The following is a 21,965-nucleotide window of genomic DNA, read 5'->3' on the forward strand; positions in this document are numbered from 1 at the left end:
TATATCTGCGTTTAGATGGTTTGATTACAGATAATCGATTTTATCAGTAAGGTTGGAGAATAAATGCGTGTAGCGGTTATCTCTAGGTGGTCTATATAGGAAGCAAAATTATCTCTGAATTGGGTGTGTAAGTCGTATCCAGGATATATAAGGTGAATCTTGTATGTTATTGAGTTCACCTTTGTTTCCGATAGAGCCAAAATATTAGGTCTCTTCGACTGCAGATGTTAGTGTGCAGCATTCATATTCGTATCAATACATTGCATAATCTACCTTTATTGAGTTTTCCTAGAGTCGTCCAAGTATTGCCATAAATAGATATTAGGGAGACCTCCTGAAGAAACTATATTGTATACGCTGCCTCAAAACTAGAATAAATATTGATGAAAATAAATGGAAAGAACGAAAATGTATTGATAAGAATTAATAAATAATGAATTTGACTATGCCTACAAAGTAAACAAAGAGGGTGTAGTCATCATTCTGTTAACAGATGAAAGGTTAAATAAAATTAATGAAAATGCGATCAAAATTATACACATATATTTTTATGATTCATAAAAATGAAAGACTCTATGAAGTTAAAAATACTCAATAATAAGACCTACATCTTCATCCGTTACGGCCAAAATTTCAGACACATCTCCAAAAATATATGAGAGGAGAATAATTAGGAAAATTCACGGACTAGTAAAAGTTGGAAATAATTACTATAAAAGACTAATGAACTATGAAATTAAGAATATATTAGAAAATAAGGATATAGTAAATACAATTACAGCAAAAAGAATGCAATGGTACGGGCACATTAAAAGAATGGAAAAAGGCAGGGCACAAGGAAAATCACAGAATACAGGGTCAAAAGAGCTCAATCCATTGAGACACTTGCAGAAGTCAGATTGAGAATGACCAATCACGTGAATATGACAAATCTGACATTGCTATCATGAAATATGACATTTTTAATGGATAAATCTCTTTTCACGTACGAAACCTTTATGTTGAGGTCATAAACCAAAGAAATAAAAAATAGAAAGCAACTATAATCACACAAAACTAAATAATCGAGCCACCTGGTACATAGATGGATCCAGAATGAATGGCTTGGTCAGAACAGGCTTCTGCAATAATCCTAGTTTGTTGAGCATGCTGCCTTCTTTTAAATCGATATACTCGCTGAGACAAGCAGAGGCTTACAAATATGCGCCTCCTGTCTCTCTTAACAATCAACAGCTACACTTAAGCTTAAGAAATTGGAATCCACGTCATCGATAAGCGCTCAACACTCAAATGTGCAAGGGAAATTCTTACAATTTATTGATTAATTTCTCAAAACATATCAGCCGTTAGAAGTACGACGAGACGATCAGAAGCACTAAGTGAATACGTGTTCCCGATTACCCACTTACCTAACTATTAACCATGAAACCTTGTATAACTAGTCATCTGTAACTTTTTGACTATCTAATAGAGCATGAACTGAAAATCTATGAATATTGCTTAATTTTCCTTTTGAAATTTGGATGTAATTGGTGAGAATACTTGCTTTTGCTCTCTTAAACCAGCTTTGAACAAATTGTACTGAAACCTATTGTTATTAATAAAAAAAACCACCCAATAAATGAAATTGTAATATAGTTACCGAACTTAGACAATATTCTATCACGTATCAACAATTTGATACAAAACTTAACCCTAGAAAAACACTAACTGCCCTATAAATATTAAAAAACTTTCCCAAAGCTACCAACTTCCAGCACGTAATTTAATGATGTAGTGTGACAGTTTTCTCATATAATTGTATGATTTTAGTGATTTATGTCCCTGTATCATTAATCAGCGCCGTCATAGCACGTTACAAAGGAATAAAAAATAAATACCTAACACACAAAAGTGTAAAGTAATTCACTTCGTATAATGGTCATCTAACAAGTCAATCTGAAAACTTTTCTCCCTATCAAAAACCACGAGAAGATATGAGCTTATCTTGTTAGCTAAATGACTAGGTTGGATATGTTACGAAGAATATTGAGTTATTTGTTCAACATGCTTTTATCAGCTTCACCTTTATGTGGGTTCGTTTGTGAGCTTGTTTATAACTATCCTTTGTAACTTATTACTGTCAGTATATCCAAACACTTTAATTGCGTTAGTTAGCCGAGCGGGCATCCGGAGTGGTAGATAAAAATTCAGTTTACGCTGTAGAACAAATGTTTTTTTTTGCAATTTTTTTCCACACATTATCACTGTAAATTTTCTCTCTACATCGATACAAATTTTACAACTGTGTGCCATCTGTTGGAGATTTACTATAGTACCTGCATAAGTATTAGTTTAGAATTTAGAATCTAATTATGTTTTTCAAGAAGAATTTCATCCGTCCACCTTCTGTTGTCTCTATGTATTTACAATATAATATGACTAAACGCTTTCATGATATATAATACTAGAAATTGAAATATAAATATAGTATATAAAAACAGAGAAAAACTCTTCAAGAGCAAATACAATATATAATATAAACTAAGTTTCAATCAATAATGAATTGAAAATACGAGTAATATTGTGAAAAAAACATGGTTGGTGCATTTTGTTTCATATTTCTGATACATCGACGGCCAACGCTTTTTTCACAAAGATACTAGTATTTTCATTCGTTATTGGTTTAAGATTGTTTTAAAAATCAACTAAAAATAAGTGAAAAGTTCTCAATACACCTAACGGCAATTAGTTTGAAATAATGTGATAAATATTAGCAAAGTTCAGATTCCAGTTTTGATAAATGCAATATGCATTTTCTATTTTTATAACACTAGTTGTGCAATCTTATCATAGGTACATGACTATGATTGTCATAAATATTTTAACAACGATTTTTTAACAGTATGACAAACAATTTCGATTGGATTAAAGATAATTACGAGAGAGTATCACTCGATTCCTCTCCTCAGGGATCTTTCCATTGTACCAATATTATTATTTTAATGAATTTTGGATTTCTCTCCATTTTTCTGCTGCTCTAGACTGTTTTACTTAATATTTTGGAATATCACGATACTATTTTGCAATCAAATCGGCTGCCATATTTTTGTGATAATAAAATTAGGTGCAAAGGCAAATGTACATTCGTTATGAAAATTATTGACACATGATACTTTCGAATTTATTGAAAAAAATTTTGTGTCATAAACCCAACCCATAAGTATGAAACCAAGCTTTGTATATTATTACCATTAAGTTTGGATCAAGGTACCCTTCAATTTTACACAAATACTCTCTTGACAAGGTTTAACGATTTTCCAAAATCCCCTTATTATCATCCTAGTATCTAACTTCTCATATTCAAATCCCCAACTAAACAAAACCGCGCGAAGAGTTTCCAAACATTCTTAATTATATTCAGTAACATCCAGCAAGTTGGGTATCATCAATTCCAAAGTTGATACTATATTTTCTTTATGAAACTTGTGAACAATCCGTTGAATGAAATTTCTAGTAACATTTTCTTTGGTTATTCATTTGGGCTCATTCACTTCAAAAAAAGAAAAGTGCTATAAAATGTTTTCAATTCTTTTCGCGTGAATTTGCGCATCATTAAAAAAATTCATAAAATTATTTCCATCTTTATTAAAAATAATACATATTGAAGACATTGCGATGAGCATGTAAATTTGTGTTTTGCAAACTCAGTATTATTTAATATCACTTTATTTGACTGTGGTAAAATGAAAAAGATTCCCACATTGGATAAAGACCACCATAATACTTATATATTAATAAAGCTCACTCGTCGTTCAGAGAATAGTTATAATGGAAAAAAATTTCGCTAGAATAAAATTACTGCTGAATATCATCACAAATCACAAACATACTGATGAGAAAAGAGAAAAACCAAGAAGTAGCCAATGGATATGCTTTGAATATATAAACCAACTTTCGAGAAATATATGAAATCTACTTGTCACCTCTTATATTATTTTGAAATGCTATAACTCGAATTTATTATATTCCTCTTCAAGGGAGGAAGCAACTACTGTCCTGGCTAATACCGAAACGAATATTAGCTTACATCTCCTGTAGAACGTAATGTTCATCGACATTTTTGTAAATATACGTCCAGTGGCTCACAATAGCAAGGAGAGGGTAGTAACCGCTGACTAGTCTCGAAGTTGAAATTGAGAAAAGTGCCAGAAAGTATCCGCTAGTAAATTGGTAACTACATGAACCAAATAGCAGCTCTCGCTTGTCTTGACACTTAACTGTTGATTACTGGTATTTTGCCAGCGTATTGACGAATTTACAATTGCCTATCAATTTTGAATTAATGAACAGCATGTATCTTTTTTTTCAATATTTCTGAGCTAGCTCTCTAAGAACGACACAAACTAACAGAATTTATTGAAATAGAGAAAATAATTTTATAGTGAACTCAATGCTTCTAGAAAATACATGAAATCTTTGCTTCTTTTCTGGTTTCTCATCCATTCCAAATATAATATAATCTAAATGCTATTTCTTTATACCTATGCGGTACTTGATGACTTTGTGTCCATTGTTTCACGGGCTTGAGAATTTAAACCTATAATAACACGCGTGCTCTTTATTATATCTCTCAAGTATTATCTTGACTAAATATTTTTTCTCATTCGCAGAGGATTTTGCTATCACTATTCTCATGTTAAAATATCGAAGAAATTAATAAACTTTATTTAATAAGATAGACTACTCTAGTGAAAATTTTACTATAGACAAATATATAGTATAGTGCATCCTTACTCAATTTTCCTTGAGTGGAAGAGAAGCCTCAAATCATACCGTCTGCTTACCAATAATCATCTTATCTAACCGTTCCCTTAATGCAGTTTATATATTTGTTACCGTTATCCAAGCGATTACATGATTTTATTTCTTTATATACACACATAGAATGCTTCCATGATATCTAAAACTCTTTATTTCAATAAGTATTACATTGAAAATTATATTCTCCAATCCAACCTCGCATCTGTTGATTTTATTGTAATAACAGCATCATACACTATTGAATTAAATAGTCTGTAATGTAAGTAGCAGATATTGTTTTCGTTCTTTTTATTTCATAGATCATAGATAGTTGAAAACCAATCCTTCCAATAGAAGAGAGTGAACAAGAAACCCACCAACAATAAGTTCTTCATCAAGTAATCAGCGAAATACGCTCGAGCTAAATAATTCTAAGACTGAATGCACAGATCTCTAAAGAAAATACTTAACTGACATTGGCAGACCGCCGCTGCATTTGGCTCTTATTACTAGCGGGCACACAAAGCCACTAACAATGGCTTACTTTAAAATGAGAAATTCTCTGTACCTAGATATATATGCCGCTATATTTATCCGAGAAACTTCCAATAATAACATTCCCTGGATATCTGCAGGAGATATGAGCAAATTCGAAAGTCAAGTTCATTGTTTAGAATTACATTTAACGCAGCGGAAATTTCGTCCCGCATTTCAGTCCTGCAATTTTTCGTATTTTTCAATGATGTTTTTGAATGAAATATCAGAGTTGTGAACAGTATACACGTTTAAAATAGAAGACAAAATCAATTTCTTAAAATTAGTTCAATGGTACAAGACAGCAAACCAATTGATATACTCTTATTCTATAGAATAAATCAAATTTATGAACAAATCAACACAATTTTATATTATATAATGTAAAATGATAATTTTGCTTAATAACAATTATAATACAATATCAATATCTCACTTCGTACTTAATTGAGTTATGGTAGTCTCTTTGGTAGATTGTAGAATTCTGCCACATAATTAATAAGATCTTTCAAGCAGAAATGCCTTTGTCAATATCCGGAAGTTATCAAATGTATTTAGCACTTTTAATTCTGAAAGTAGCAGATTTATTATTTTTTTTTTCATTGAAGATGATAAAATTTTCGAATGTTCAAATTTGCTAAGCACTCTACTACTTAAACCATAAATGTAAAGAATATGTTTTTTTAATTTGAAGATAGATTCAAAGAGGTGCAAACCACAAGAATCCCAAAAAGGCAAATCATAACATAATAAAAACGCGGCTTCGCTTTTTCGCACTTGTCTTAAGAGTTATTCTTAACCAACCATATTTTCGCCTGATGGAAAAGATATATACCTACATGTTGTGCTTAGCTGTACTTTAGTATTGGCTTGATTATAAATATTGATCTAAAACCTCGTTGGTATTCTATTACTATGTTGACTTCATACATTCTCAGACTGCATCATATTACTTTGGCGGTTACTTCATAAACTTTGTCTAGTAATTCGATAAAACTCTCAATTTTCGCACCAGGTATTTTCTCCTTTCTTAAATTGGGCATATTTATGCCTTCTTCCATATATCTTGCATGTTCTGCCATTACCACAACCTTTATAAAAGATTATACATTTTGATTTGTTTTTTTTCTACCGTATTTTATGATTTTTGTGGGGATTCCATTCTCTCCAGCATTTTAAGATCAAAACTTGAGGTGTTTTTCATTACTCAATTTATCTTTTCATACAATCCATTTTTTGTATCCAGGTCGTTTTCTGTTGAAGCGTGTCAATTTATAATGCCCATCTTTCTGATATCGCTTTGAAAGTTATCTTCTCCTTTCTCATGGCTTTAGCTACTAAAAATCCTACTTCGCATTATCTGTTTTCTCCTCCATTTTAAATAAAGTGTGTCTCAGGTCCATTATTTTACTTTCCTTCTGTTTTCTGAAGGGCAACCTATATTGTAGTTGGCTATTATTTCTGAGGCCCCTTCTCTATATATGTCTCGTGAATTCCATGTGACTATTTTTACAATATCTCACTTTCACATACATTGTTTATATCTCTTTATTTTTTTCAATGATTACTCTAATCTCCCAATCTATGTTCAATTTCATCATTCTCTCTTCGCCAGTTTTCTCATTTTCGAGATATTCTTCTAGATTTTTGACTCCAGCTCTTTCATTTTGTTTTCATGTAGCTCCATCTCCAGTCAGTACCATAAACATCAATTTCATTATAGCCGATTCTTATTGTTTTCCCCCTTTCCACATTTCTTTTGCTTTTTATCTTATTTTTTCTTGTGTACTTTGCTTAGTTTTTGATAAATCATCTGTATACTTTTCCATTTGTAACATGTCTTAGATCGTGCTTATTTTTCAATAAATCGGTTTTTCCTTCCCTTGTCTTATGTTTTTACTTCCACCTTTCTTAATGTTTCTTTTTACTTCTATGTTTTGTTCAAACATATTAGACATCCTTCTATTCAATACCTCTTGGTACTCAGCGTCTAGTTTCAACCGGCCTATTACTACGTTTTTTTTTCATTTTTCATTTTTCATTTTACTTACATCGATGGTCCAAGAACCGTCATTTCCTCTAAATTTATCTTCATTCATCATGCTTTGGTTTTCATATATTAGTTCAATATTTCTATTTCATATTTTGATAATTTCTTCATTGAATTTACTTTGCTCTTTTCCCATTTTATCTATTTTTCTGAATTTTTATTTGTTCAATCCTCATCTCCTGCATCACATTATTTTTACAACTTTTCCAGCAAAGATCCGCTGGATTTCCAGAGTTTTTCCTCATTTTACCTTCATTTGTTTTGTAATCATCGTCGCTCTTCATTTTCTTAATTAGTTAGTCCACTCATTCAGGGTCTCTCTTATGGTTTACGTAAAATATCCACGATTTCAAAATGTAGCACTAAAATTAATTTTGTCAATTCCTTTTCTTTCAGAATTTCTTTCTAAATATTTCACTTAATAATAAATGTTGAATTTCGAACTTAGCATGTCAAGTGAATAAAATGATTCAGCTCCTGGAAGAAGAACAGCTGATTTCCAAAATATATTATTTAGACATTAGAAGTAAATTAATTTCATTTCATGATTCCCCGAACATAATTCAAGTATTTTATGCAGATGCATACTTAATAGCTGGTGCTTCTTACTGTATAAGCAACCACATATCACACACAGACCTTGGTATTCCAACCATCAATGAAGTTATTCAGACATCAGCGATAAGAAACAAAAACCGCAACGAAAAAGACAAAAATCCACTAATATCCAAGCTTTACATTGATGCAATGGAACAGAGAAGATTAAAAAGACGCTGGTCAGAAGACCTCATAGAGTGATCTACGGAGACCAATCAGTGGATAGTGCCCGCCCATATGAGTTTCTTAATACTTGTGTACGTGTATTTTTTTGAGTAGATTGTAAATTTGCCATTAAATTAAAAAAAAAACAATGTTTCTATATATAATTATCTAAACATAGTACCTCTGCCTAGAAATTTACTCATCAATCACTCCCACAATAGTTGGTAGCCAAAGAAAAAACAATGTCAGGAATCCATCTCAGTTTCTTGCTGTAAAATAACGTCCCTACGAACCATTTCACCAAAGAAACTGTTGATAAGGTAGATCAAATGAAATCTGAGTATATGGTGAAAAGAAGAAGTTGGCCTTCAAATGTTTTCATCTTATTGAACATTGCTATAATAAAAATTAAGTCATATATAAGTTCAACAACATGGAAATAACCAACACAAGATGTTCGATCATAAATCTTCCATCCAACTCCAATATCAGTGGACTTCCAGTACTGTCACTTACAACTACAGAAACAAAGCAAACAAAATAATCTGTTAATTCAGTCCCATCAAATAAAAAAAGAAAGAAAATACGCGATATTTGACGTTACAAAAATCGGATGCGATCTATATATACTTGTCTATAAGACTGAAAACAGTGTTAATTATGCAACTTCAATGCAACTACTAATAAGTACTACTTGTAATATGACGGGTGAAGAAAATCCACATTCAATAAATGTAGTAATGAGATTATTATGTAATTTTATTTAGTGTTGGCAAAAAATTATATTATATTGTGTTTTTTCTCGATCAATTACATTTCAGATAGTACGAGTATAAAGAGCTCCAGATTAATGATATTAATTATAATTAAAGAAAATTAAATAATTGTATCAAAATTGTTGAAACAGGAATAGCATAAGTAGTGTCTCCATAACGATTCAAAATGTAGGTAAAGTTCATATCTAACGAAAACTTATCTAGTGTAATGTTTGAGTTTCGAATAATGATCGATTAAATAAGACGGCTAACACCTACAAGTAGGTTCATTACCCGAACGATTTTGTATATACTATTAGCTTGGTTCATTAAGCACTGTTTGTACATCAGTAAATATCGTCAACTCGGGAATGTCAACTGATGTCACTGGTGTGTTTGATTAATTTCACAAGAATAATTTTGTTACAGGACAATTCATTCGAATCAACTTAAGCGCATATGCACCAGAAGTAATAACAAGGAGTACTTTAGGTAAGCATATTTCACTATTATCCTGACAAATATTTTCTGTGATATCATATATAAGGATATGGAAATTAAACGTTCATCTTAAATTCATATATACGAGGAAAGAACGAGGAATAACAGAAATATTTCAATGAAATATTTCTTATTGGTGTTGTGTCTTTAAGTGTACACTCTATGTCCGGGAAAACTATGAAAATGCTACTACTGAACCAACACTTAAAATTACAATGCTTTTATAACCAGGTTATCGTCATCAGAGGCCAAAATATGCGTTAGAGCAGTGGTAATAGATGTTCGTAAGAATATAACCAACGGCTCTAAAATTCCAATCAACATTAAATATGGTTAATTGGAGGAATATAATCAAACTATGGTGTTAAATTGAATGGAAATCCTAATATATATATATATATATATATATATATATATATATATATATATATATATATACATTGAGCATGAATAAGGCACATATCACAAAAAAATCAGAAACAGTAATTATTTTCATTCAGAAAAGCCTTTTAATAATGAGGCGACACAAATTTAATTTGTGAAAATAACTCAATGAACTGATATTGAAATATTTGATTTTATTTAACAGTCTTGTTATAATGGTGAAAATTTTCAATTACTTGGATGGTATGCAAGATGGGGAATGGTATTATGCAAAAAAGATATTCGTTATTATCTACTTGGATAGGTGACGAAGACTTCTCCTTTAAACTCTGTAGTATTTGCTCTATGCAAAGCTATAAAACGATATAAGTCAATTGTTGAAGGTAGATTTTTTCCAAATGAGGATTACAAATGTTTGTGATAGAACTGAGTCTAAATAAACTAAGTAATTCCGCATCTGATTACCGTTCAAGTTTCAAAACGACAACACTGGAAGAGATAAATTGGTATCAGAAATTGGACAAACTCTTCACCAAACGGTTCAATGAGAATAACATTCTACTTGAATAGCGATAACAATGTATAACCAGGAGCACTAACACTAAATTTCAAACGCGGTACAATTCATTGATAATGTTGAGAAACAGGGCAGATTGCTTTTTATTGAAACATCTATTTGTGTTTTCCCTGTAGATTGAAAATTTATAATTTTCATTGAAAATGTAATTTTCTAAAACGTGTTTCTTTGACTGATCGAGCTAAAAGAAGAAAAATTATTCTCAGTACACTAAATTAATATTTTAATGATCAAACACATTTTCATTCATTTATTTGTAGGGCAAATTCTATTTGATAGATAACATTTATTGTACAGAGAATTATTTTAGACTGCTTACGACTAAATGTCCACTTATTTTCAATTTTTATCAGCTGTTCATATTCTGTCAAAAAAAATTTATCCATAAAATTTGCACCAGTTTCTTTCAAACTAAATCTTTTCTTCAAAATATTGTTATAAATTTAGAGATCAAGTTTGCTATGAGTTTCCTTTTTGACAAATACTGTGTCAATCTTGAGTATAAAGTTTCCAATCAAACATGTGTGAAACATCTGTTTTTGTCTTAATTCTATTTATTTTCCTTTTTTTCTATTATGGCAAACGTCTATCGATCTTCACATTCCATTTCATTATATTTCTGATTATTCTAGAACAATCCAAATTGATTTTAATCATTCTAAAACAATAGAAAAACATCTTCGAACCTTGTATTGTGCAAGATGGTTGATAGTCTAAAGCTTAAATTAAGACAGCTTAGTTACTGATATAAATAAGAGGTATTTATTTAACTGGTGAATTAATTCGTATATGTTTATTAAAAAGAACAACACAATGATCAGAAATTTTTCAAGAACATCAAGAAACTTTCAAGATTTATGTGACTAATATTTGTAATATTACTACTGGATCCCTAATATGACAGGGACGAAATCTGGTGTTGCCGGCAAATTTAACGAATCATTTCCTAGAAACGAAGTTTTCTTTTTACATGGTGTCATATATCAAGAAGCTCTGTGTAAATCTGCTTTAGACATAAAACATGTGCTCGATGTTGTTATTAAGCTTTCTAATAGAATTCGTTCACAAGTACTCAATCATAAACAATTTCACACAGTTTCAAGAGTCATTTCAGTCTAAATATTCTAATTTATTCTACTAAAGTAAAGTAAGGTGGCTCATTGAAGAAAAGCTTCATGGAAGAGTTCCAGATCCATAGGAAGAAATTATTTCATGAAAGAGAAAAGACTTAGACAGTGTGAAAATTTGGTTTCGGACTTTGCATTTTTCACAGAGCTTCTCAGTCACATCAATAGATTGAGCCTGAAGCTTCAGAAAAGAAATCAATCAATCTCTGATATTTGCGGTCATGTCAGAGACTTCAAAATGCAATTAAATCTAATTTACATACAACTAGTCAAGAATGACTCATTTTTCAAGACTAAAAACTATTGTAGTCACGGAAGACAAACTTGAGAGTTGTTGGAAAAACGTCAAATGTGTCCATGAAGAATTTGAACGAATTGAAGCAATTATTTTTTAACGTTACTAAAATTGAATTCTACAAAGCTTTATCAAAATCGAAGTTCCCAAACCTGAAAGCTCACGCTCAGAAGATAATTTTAGATGTTTAATCTTACTACATCTGTAAAAAGGTGTTTTCTACTATGAGGTTCACAATTTCATTTATCACAAACGCCATCATTGTCTTCTAAAAAATAATCAATTTTCGTAGCTTCTACTAACTTTTCACCATTGTATCATAAATAAGTTCTATGTGATGTGAAAATAATGAAGTTTATGACAGTTTTTAATCTGTAAAGATTTCTATTAGTTTAACACCATATTCCAAAATGTTTATGAATTCACTGATTCATTCACAACGCCGGTATATTAGTCGTTTATAGGATCCTGTTTCTTGAACAAAATTATCAAGTTATTGTATTATCTTCAGTCCATGATGACTCCGATGTCATTTAGGGTAGTTCGATTATACTCGTATTTCTCAATTATCTTTTCAAATGAGCGAGATACATCACTACTGATAATTTCATATATTTTGTTCACTAATTTCGTATATTTCGCTTACTTAATTTCACATATTTTGTTCACTAATAATTTACTTAACTTACTGACCTTTGTTATTCCATATATTTTGGGAATCTAACCCTCAAAACTAAAATCCCAAAAATTCTTCCATAGAATTCTCAATGATGCCAACTTCAACTGGAATGTTTTCTTGTAATCGTGGGGATCGTGTCGTAAAATGCGACCCACAATACCAGGTAGTAATTAGAACCATGAGCAGTGCATACTAAGTTGAACGAAATAACCGAGGCGAGGCCTGAAATGTACGTGGAAGGGTTGATTGCCTTTTTAGTACTTTTCGGTTACTCATCGGATATAAGTATAAAATTGTAGTCATTGCTAATGAGAAAATAAGTTAATGATACCAGCAAATTTAGAAAACATTCTAATGTTAAATTTGTAGTGTTAATAATTTTTGTGATGAAGAATATTTTCATCCAGCATTAATTTGTCTCTTGACACTTCTTGTCCAGTAGACACGGTTACCTATTTTTAAGACTGAGATATAATTAAAATGAAATAAACTATAAATCGTTATTTTCTCACAAATTCTATGTTTTTTTTTAAAAAAGCATAAACAGATGTGTTGATTTATGTATTTAAAATAATATATCTTGCTTAAATCTTGATTTAACCTCCAAACCATCTGTCTTGGGAAACATCTAAGTACTATCAGATAACAACACCGAACTGAATGTCGTTCAAAATATCAATAATCGTATTCCAAATTATAGTAACTATAGGTATAAATACGAGTACTTCGATTCCCTAATATCTATAATTTTGGCACTTGATACTCGTATAATCATGACTTCTTAGACCAGAAACTTTTTAGAGGGAGGTCCAGATAAAATTATGTAGGCAGGACAAAAAAAAATTATAAATGATGAACTTTATTTTTCATTTTCACATGACACAGAAACTTATATATACTACAATAGTGTAAAAGTGAAAGAAGTTACGAAAATTTATTACCATTCAGCAGAGAATGATGACGTATGCGACAGATTAAATTGTGCATGAGTTTCTAAAAGTTGTGCGTGATCTTGTAGAAATTGATATTAGCTAATTCAAAGGAGTGGAATTAAATTTGTCGATTTCTAATGCTGTTATCGCGAAGCTTCATAGTAGAAAACACCTGTTCACCGATGTAGGAAAATACAAATATCGCATTTATCTTTTATGGGTAAGATTTTAGGTTTGGGAAACTCGATTTTGATCGAGAATATTGTAGAATTCAATTCGAGGAACGTTGAGAAATAATTGCTTCAATTCAGAGTTAGCTTGCAACTCAGCTTGAGTTGCAGTTCTGGTTTTACTGATTTACAACTCACAATAAACGGCCTTTGAATATTCATTCAATACTTCATGAAAACATTCCACGATTTTCTTATAGCTCTTAAGTTTTTCTTTGGTAACTGCAATATTGTTTAGTCTTGAAAAATGAGTAAAGTCATTCTTGACTAGTTGTTTGGAAAATAGATATAATTGCATTTTGAAACCTCTGATATGACCGAAAATATTAGAGATTGATTCATCAATATCCTGAAGTTTGAGGTTCAATATATTTTGACCATAATTGTCTTAGACTGTCTTACTTGGAAAACCAGATTATAAGCATAGTTTGAAACTTATACTCTTCCATCACTTTATTTTACGACCAAGTAAATTTCATCATTAGTTACGATCTTTCAGTTTCGAGATGATTTTTCTGTCATCAATTCTCTCGCATCTCTCATCAAAAGAATCACTGTTCCTTCCAGGTAAAAATAGTGAAATTTTAAAACTACCTATTACAATTAACCCCTCTAAGGGAAATAGTTTATGACACTTGATATATTATTTGATTGTTTTATATGAAATTAGTTAATCTGGGAAATAACCCTAGAGTTAAATTTTCAGCAGCAGATAATGCGTCTGTCAATATCCTTGAAACCTCGTTTTTTGATGATATGCTGTTCTCCAAATATCTGTGGTAATCTTTCATTCACAATGGCGGTTCAGCGTATAGATACTTGACCCAGTTTATGCTTATAGCGTTGCCATCGTTCCACAAAAACAATAACTAATAAACTCCTCGAGGCCGAACCCCAAATAATTTCCAATTATTTTCTTAAATGTGAGTTCTCCAACAGGTTGTTCGGTATAGCAGCCTTGTCTGTGGGATGAAAATATATTTTTTCCAAGCAGCAATAAGGCCGGTAAGAAACATGATCCCTTATATTTCTTATTATTTCTTATAAGGTCTTAACTTTTCATATCTCCTTTAGAAATAATGGTTAAAACTCGTTATTTGTCAGTTTTGGTTTCTGATTATGCGTTTTTACATATGTGACTGACATATTAAGAGATCTTGCTACCGACAACCACCAAATACAAAAAATAATAATGTGATTTTGGACATTGTCCATTATAAAGATTTTATTCGGTGGTAACACCTTGGATTTATTCGGATGGTACTCTTTTGACCCTTGTCTCATACTCACCTAACTTGGGAAATTACGAAAATTTCTAAGAAAATTGAAGTCTTTTTTATAATCGATTAGTCAGCCTACAGAGTGCTCGGAAATAGATAACCAAAATTCCCCAGCGCATTTTCGTTAGTATTTCTTCAGAGTTTTTTCTGAGATCTGACACCAAAAATGGGTTATATTCGTTGTACAAGTTTTTAATAGATATATACCCTCGGATGACTTACCTAGGAGGTATAATCTATATAAACTAGTATCCTTTATACATGAACAAATAATTCGAATTAGTAGCAAGTTAAGTTATTTCATAAATACACTTCATCAACTCAATTTTTTTGTTAAGAAATGTATAATGAGAATTTCCATCACGATAAAATACACATGGCAAAGAATCTCATCTTGACAAAAATTTGATACAAAAATCAGACATAAGCCTCTTACTTGTCTTCATATTGGTTTTTTCGTGATTGAAAGACGTAATGAAACCAATATCAGAAGTCCAGTTATATTTCAGATTCTACCTAGAACGTCAGCATGTTTTTGTCAGGATTCTAAATATCATTATTCCTAAATTATTGAGGGGTTGAATATTTGTTTTACGTCGTCACGTAGCACAACGAACTATTTTTTGTTCACCGTACTAATACTTTTTCCAAGGCTATAATTGTCAGAAACTCAATAAAAATCATCAAACAACGTACATACTCCCATAATACAGTTATAACTTTTGTTCCTATGTAGAATTCAAACTTTAAAAAAGTTGTGGTCAATCGATAGTTGGAGAAGAAGAGTTAGGAGAGAATTTGTGAGGACTACTAGTTCGTAGAGGGTTTTTGATTGATGGGCCATTAGTTTGCGACCATGATTTCAGAATAAAATATATAGAGATATGCACGTTTCGTTTTTAGTTAGATGCGTGATAGGGTGCTTGGTTTATTTGAAATGTCCCTGATACAAAAATATTTTCCTCTGCAGGAATTGGATTAAAGTTATTTTCATTGAATTCCACCATCGCGGGTATGTGACATATTCTTGTCCTCCATATTCATCCGACAACGAAAACGTATATAAGTGTAAGTACAAATCTATCTGTCATATTTATGTCATTGTTATTACCTCTGTATCCCTTCCAAGTTTCCTTATTTGACTTCTAAATTTTAAAAGTAAGATTTGGTTGATTTTGGATGGACCTGATAAAGGATTATTTTCCTCTGAAAATACTTAGGTAACGCAGGTAACATTGACGATCAAAAATATGTTGAATATGACAAAATGTTACACTATATTAACACAGGAAACTTTGAGTACAATTATGATGAAAGTATGTATATATGTATAGATTTGGGTTCTCCTATACTCTGCGACCCAGAGGATCTATTGTGTCCCCCTTTCTCGCTGCGATACTGGAGAACCCTGTGTTTTCAGCAGATCCATCAATCCCACTCCTTTTAAAAAGTTTAGAATGTGGGATGGCTTTACTTGCCAGAGATCTTTGTCTTCTATTCTATACGCTCCCAGGTGTAGTGCTCTGGAGTTCCTTAGTGTTTCACATTTCGAGAGAATGTGGATAGAGGTTTCGTCTTCTGTGTAACAAAACCTGCACGCCGTATTATCTGCTAGGTTTAGCGTCTTCAGATGTTTGTTAAGGTGATAATGCCCCAATAGAACTCCTGTTAGTATTCGTAGATTGTTCTTACTTAGGTAGAAGTGCAACCGAAGCTAATCAAATTATGCAGTGAGCAATGTATGAGACAATTCTGTATACCAATTCAATAAATATTGATGAGATATGAAAAATCAAAATTATACATTCTATTTTTAAAAAATACTGCATACGACTACCGACGGACGTAAAGAATCAACAACTATTGTAGATTGTAAAATTGTATCTTGCCGTTCTCTTCTTTTGCATGCTACCTCCTTCCAAATAATGTCCAGGGTCCAAAAAATGAGAAGTGACAGCACGTCCAAACTTTTGAATCAATTGAGATTATCCTCCAGTATTTCCAGATTCCCTCACCTGTAATATTAGAGAAATAGCTCTACCGATGTAGTTTGACTGTATTATTTGAAAAGAGTAATTATAACCGCAAAGATTCCGGCTTTATAAGGAACAAACGTGCTCACTAGAAATCCCGCAGCAATTTAGAAGCACGTTGCATTTTCGTATTTTTCTTTATTTAACAAATTGATACATATAATAATTATTTATATCCAAAGTTCTATTTCTCACTAATAATTGCTTCCTGCAGGTGTCAACACAGCACTCCTTTCTTCCGCAACAATGAGAAACTAATATGATTTGTATCGTAGATATATTATCAGAATGAACTTCATCCTCACTATACCCACCAACATACGTAGATCTCACACTCCCATTATCCAGGAATAGCATCTTGACGCTTCATAATATTAGATACAAGTTACATTTCGTATGACATATCTAAAAGTTTTGTTGGTTAGTATCGATGCCATGCGCACGCAATGTTTCGGCTGCCATATGTTACAAAGCACTAGAAGCTAAGATGGCAGCTAGAGAACAAAACGATTCTTGTCTTTTATAGTTTGCACGTATCTGTATGCCAAAAGAAATATAATCGAAATAGTCGTGAATTAATAATTTCATAGAAGATTATTTGGAGAGGTGCAAATAAAATTCATACGACTTCTTTCTAATCATATACAGGTTCTTCTACTTCATGCAACCTTCTTGTTGTTGTTTTCTTAGTTTTACAAAACTAAGGGTTTTGTTCTATACCCTACTGTTATAGTCATCAAGTTTGAAATAAAATTTTACAAAAAGTATATTTTTATTTATAAATCCAACTCACGATAAGTCAAGTCCAATGAGATTTCCTTGAATTGATTTTGTTGATTCAAGTTCATCAAATTTTCTATTTTATTGTTTGAGCTGTAACTGGTACTTCTTATCTTGGTACTTTACAGCTGTCGATCGTTCCCAACTCCCAAGAGTGAGAAAGAAGGTGCGCTACCTCATTCGTATAACAAAGTGCGCAATTTGCTGTACGTCACTGTATTCTACCGCTGGATGGGTCCCTAGCGGTCTAATGATGGGATCATCTGATCTGTATTCATTTGACTCCTACCTTTGAGGCTTCATGTAGTACAATCGACCGTTATATTATTTCTTCCATCAAAATAATTCACTATGTTATTGTGTTATTAAGTATTATTATAAAATAAATTATAAAAATAAATTAAAATAAATTAATATAAAATAAACTGGGATAAATTATTATCCCAGTTACTAAGGTGTAACAAATTTATTTATTTACAAAGTACAATTGTAACAGTTTCAGAATGAATTCAAATGGGAAAATAAATTCTTAGTTGAAATTTCTGGAACCCTTATTGATATACTTAACACACTGTCCACACTAACACTCACAATTACACTACGTGATGTATAATATATATTTATATATATATATATATATATATATATATATATATATATATATATATATATTATATATATATATATATATATATATATATATATATATATATATAAATATATATATATATATATATATATATATATATAATATAATTTAAATAATATGTATAAATGTATAACAATGATAAAATTTTACTTACAATAATTAATTGAGATTTCCGGTGATTTTGATATTTTTAAAACTTGTAAAAATTTCTTAACTCATTGAATTCAATATTCAAATTGACTTTGATATATTGATTAATTGAAATATTTATTCTGGTTACTATAGGAATTTTCATTAATTTTTGATTGGTTTAATTTTGAATGTCGTTGAATTTTTATAGATTAGATAAAGATAAGTTTCAACGAATGATGCTTAAAATTGATTGGTAAATTTATGGATAACATTGAATTTCATTAGGTTAGGTCGTTATGAATGTAGTTGTAATTTATAGGTTAGGTGAAGTTAGTTGGTTGTTAATGGCATTGAATTTTCAAAGAATTTGTTTTTTTGAAATCTAAAAGATATGCGTACATTACACTAAGGTTATTCAAATTTAAATCATTCAGTAAAACTTATCCTTATCTAACCTATAAAAAATTCAACGTCAATCAAAATCAAACCAAAAATTAATAAAAATTTCTGTAGTAACCAGAATAAATATTTCAATCAATCAATATTTCTATCAAAGTCAATTTGAATATTGAATTTTGAATTCCATAAGTTAAGGAATTTTTACAAGCTTTAATAATATCAAAATTACCGTAAATCTTAATTAATTATTATAAGTAAAATTTTATTATTGTTTTACATTTATACATATTTTTTATATTGAATTTGACTATAATTTCAGTCCCAGACGATGAATACATTAGTATTCGAAAGCTCGGAAAATATATTGAAGTTAGTCCACTTTGATATTTTCTTGCCACGTTCCCAATAAAAAACTACTCATAATATAGCTGGCAAAGACTTCTTTACAATTCATATATGTATATATATATACTTTTAAAATTTAGAAGTCTAATTAGGAAAGTTGAAAGGGATACAAAGGTAATAACGCTGTTTGTGTCCGCCACGCTTGTCAAAATTTGACATGAATGTGACAGATGGAATTGTTCTATACTCATATGCGTTTTCGTTGTTTGGTGAATATGTAGGACAAGATTATGTTACACATTTCTGTATCAGGGCCATTTTAAATAAACTAAGCACCCTATCTTGCATCTAACTGAAAACGCAACGTGCATATCTCTATATATATGTTATTCTGAAATCATCGTCGCAAACTAATGGTCCATCAATCAAAAACCCTCTTCGAACTAGTAGTCCCCACAAATTCTCTCCTAACTCTTCTATCGATTGAACACAACTTTTTGAAAGTTTGAATTCTGCATAGGGACAAAAGTTATAGCTGTATTATGAGAGTATTATATCCTTAGAAAAAATATTATTATGATGACCAAAAAATAGTTTTATACATAGCATAGACACGAGGGAGAGTTGTGTCGAATGTTTCAGCGATCTTTTTATTATGATGAATATACTATTTGATTGCATATATTTTTCCATGTTGTTATCTTGGATCTTCCTTATTAAATCCTACTGCCACAAAAAAACATTGTAACGTTCTAGGTATAAAGTCTAACTGGACATTGGATATTGGTTCCATTACGTCTTTCAATTAATCACGAAACAACCAATATGCAGATAATCAAGCAAGAGGCTTATGGCGAAAAATTTCTTTCAGTGCAAACTATTGAAGTTTGAACATATACCAGGATATTAATGGAATGTAAAAACAGATTCTGCGCTGAATACAAATTATCGATCATTAATAGCAATATTTGTATGGCTTGAGATCTCAATGTCAGTTATTTAGAATTAAAAGTAAATAATGATATTTTCAAATTATGCTTACCACCTAAAAGGGATAAGATTACTGCAATATTTTTGAAAAATATTTAGATCATTTTGTATTTGTTTCATTTCAATCAACATTGTCAAGAGTTGTCATAGGTAACAAAAAGAGGGCAATGTTTCAACCACAACATATGTTAAGGTTTTAACTTTCATATACGGCACGTATAAAACCACCACCAATATTCTCCAATTTTTATACTCATGCAAAGGTATCTAATATATTTGAATATTAAATCCCAATAAGGCTAAAGTAAGAACATTATTTTGCTTGCCACAAACATCTATTACAGAGAGACTTCAACATAACAGAGATATATTTGATATTTTCTGCTATGTATATGAAGCATATATAATTGAAGACATAGCAAAGGATCCTCGGTAGTTTGTTCTTCATATCATTTCTATCTCTACTGTTATTGAAATTAACAACAAGCTCGTTGTTTATTTTGAAGCAACCCCTACATATCGTAATACACTATACCATGTATCACTGAGCACATGTTCATGAGAGATGGGAATTCGTGCACCCTTTCAATTCCGCACATTCTGGGCATTTCCATTTTCATTGTAGTGGAGAGTATTTGGTTTATTGAAACAAATTGTTTGTCACAACTTGTCCGTTAGTTGATTTTAGTGTCTATATTTCCAATCATTGATTTGGGATGTCGAGAGTTGCTATAGTTTAAGCCCATAGAGAGTGCTCTTCAGATATTTGAGGTTTCTTCTGTCGTTTTGCATTTATACCATTCATTTTTTGAAACCTTTGGAACAAATTTTCTGAGTAAGATCCAGAATTGTAAAATATATTCCGCTGCATGAATATTTAATAAAATTTCAACTAATATCGATATTCATGTTACTTCACTACTCAGAACACGTACTATTTTGTTTTATTGGAATCGTGAACGTGTGATAAATGATAATAAGAATGATTAAATCCGCAAAATCTGGTCGAATTTTAGAGATATATAATAAATAATAAATATAAATACAAAAACTGTTTAATTGTAACAAACCCGCCATTAAAACGAACAATATTGTACAGACATATTCACTATTCTATAGGGTTATGGTTAAGTGATGCACAAAATTCATATAACGAAAAATGTCCACTTTTGCAAACAATTTGGAAAACAGTCAAAAATTTATTTTATTGCGTGTCTTTTAGCATAAGTCGGAAAATTAAACTTTAAATTAATCGAAATTATGATATTAGCATTCTGTTGATACGGAGCTGGGTTTTCTTAAAATATATGATGAAGCCTGTTTCTCTGCATTATATGAAAATAATTAGGGTATGGCGTAACAATAAACAAGAAAATGAGGAAAAACGACATAAACTCAATTCTAGCAATAACTTAACTAAATCCAACCAAAACTTCTTATGTATGTATGTATGTGTATAGATATCCATAATAACGGATAACTTTATGTTGAGCGTAAATATTTATGGTTAATACTCATCTATACACAGAAATGCTACAAGACTGGAACGAATTAGACATGAAAAGCATCATATAACTTAGTAGATGATCGAAAACCAGGTCTACTATCGCCTTGGCCTATGTCGTATTGTGAACGAGACACAGCTTGAACCATTCCTGTAAGAGCTAGTTTTGGTTCAATACATTTCGTGAAGGTTGTCCAAAATTGGCTATTGTGCCAGAAAACACCAATGTCATGTGAGATTGTTGC

At 30.9% G+C, this 21,965-nt stretch overlaps 1 protein-coding gene across 1 annotated transcript in view; it reads left to right on the top strand.

Annotated features, from left to right (window-relative positions):
* Nucleotides 1–21,965, top strand: part of LOC130440678 (uncharacterized) — a 696,836-nt gene that overhangs the window by 517,200 nt on the left and 157,671 nt on the right. Inside the window, exon 5 of the mRNA XM_056773943.1 lies at nucleotides 9,313–9,375. The gene's annotated coding sequence lies outside the window, so the exon portion shown is untranslated. The remainder of the gene's footprint in view (nucleotides 1–9,312; nucleotides 9,376–21,965) is intronic.

This window comes from Diorhabda sublineata, chromosome 2, assembly GCF_026230105.1.
Source record: "Diorhabda sublineata isolate icDioSubl1.1 chromosome 2, icDioSubl1.1, whole genome shotgun sequence".
NCBI classification, from domain to species: domain Eukaryota; kingdom Metazoa; phylum Arthropoda; class Insecta; order Coleoptera; family Chrysomelidae; genus Diorhabda; species Diorhabda sublineata.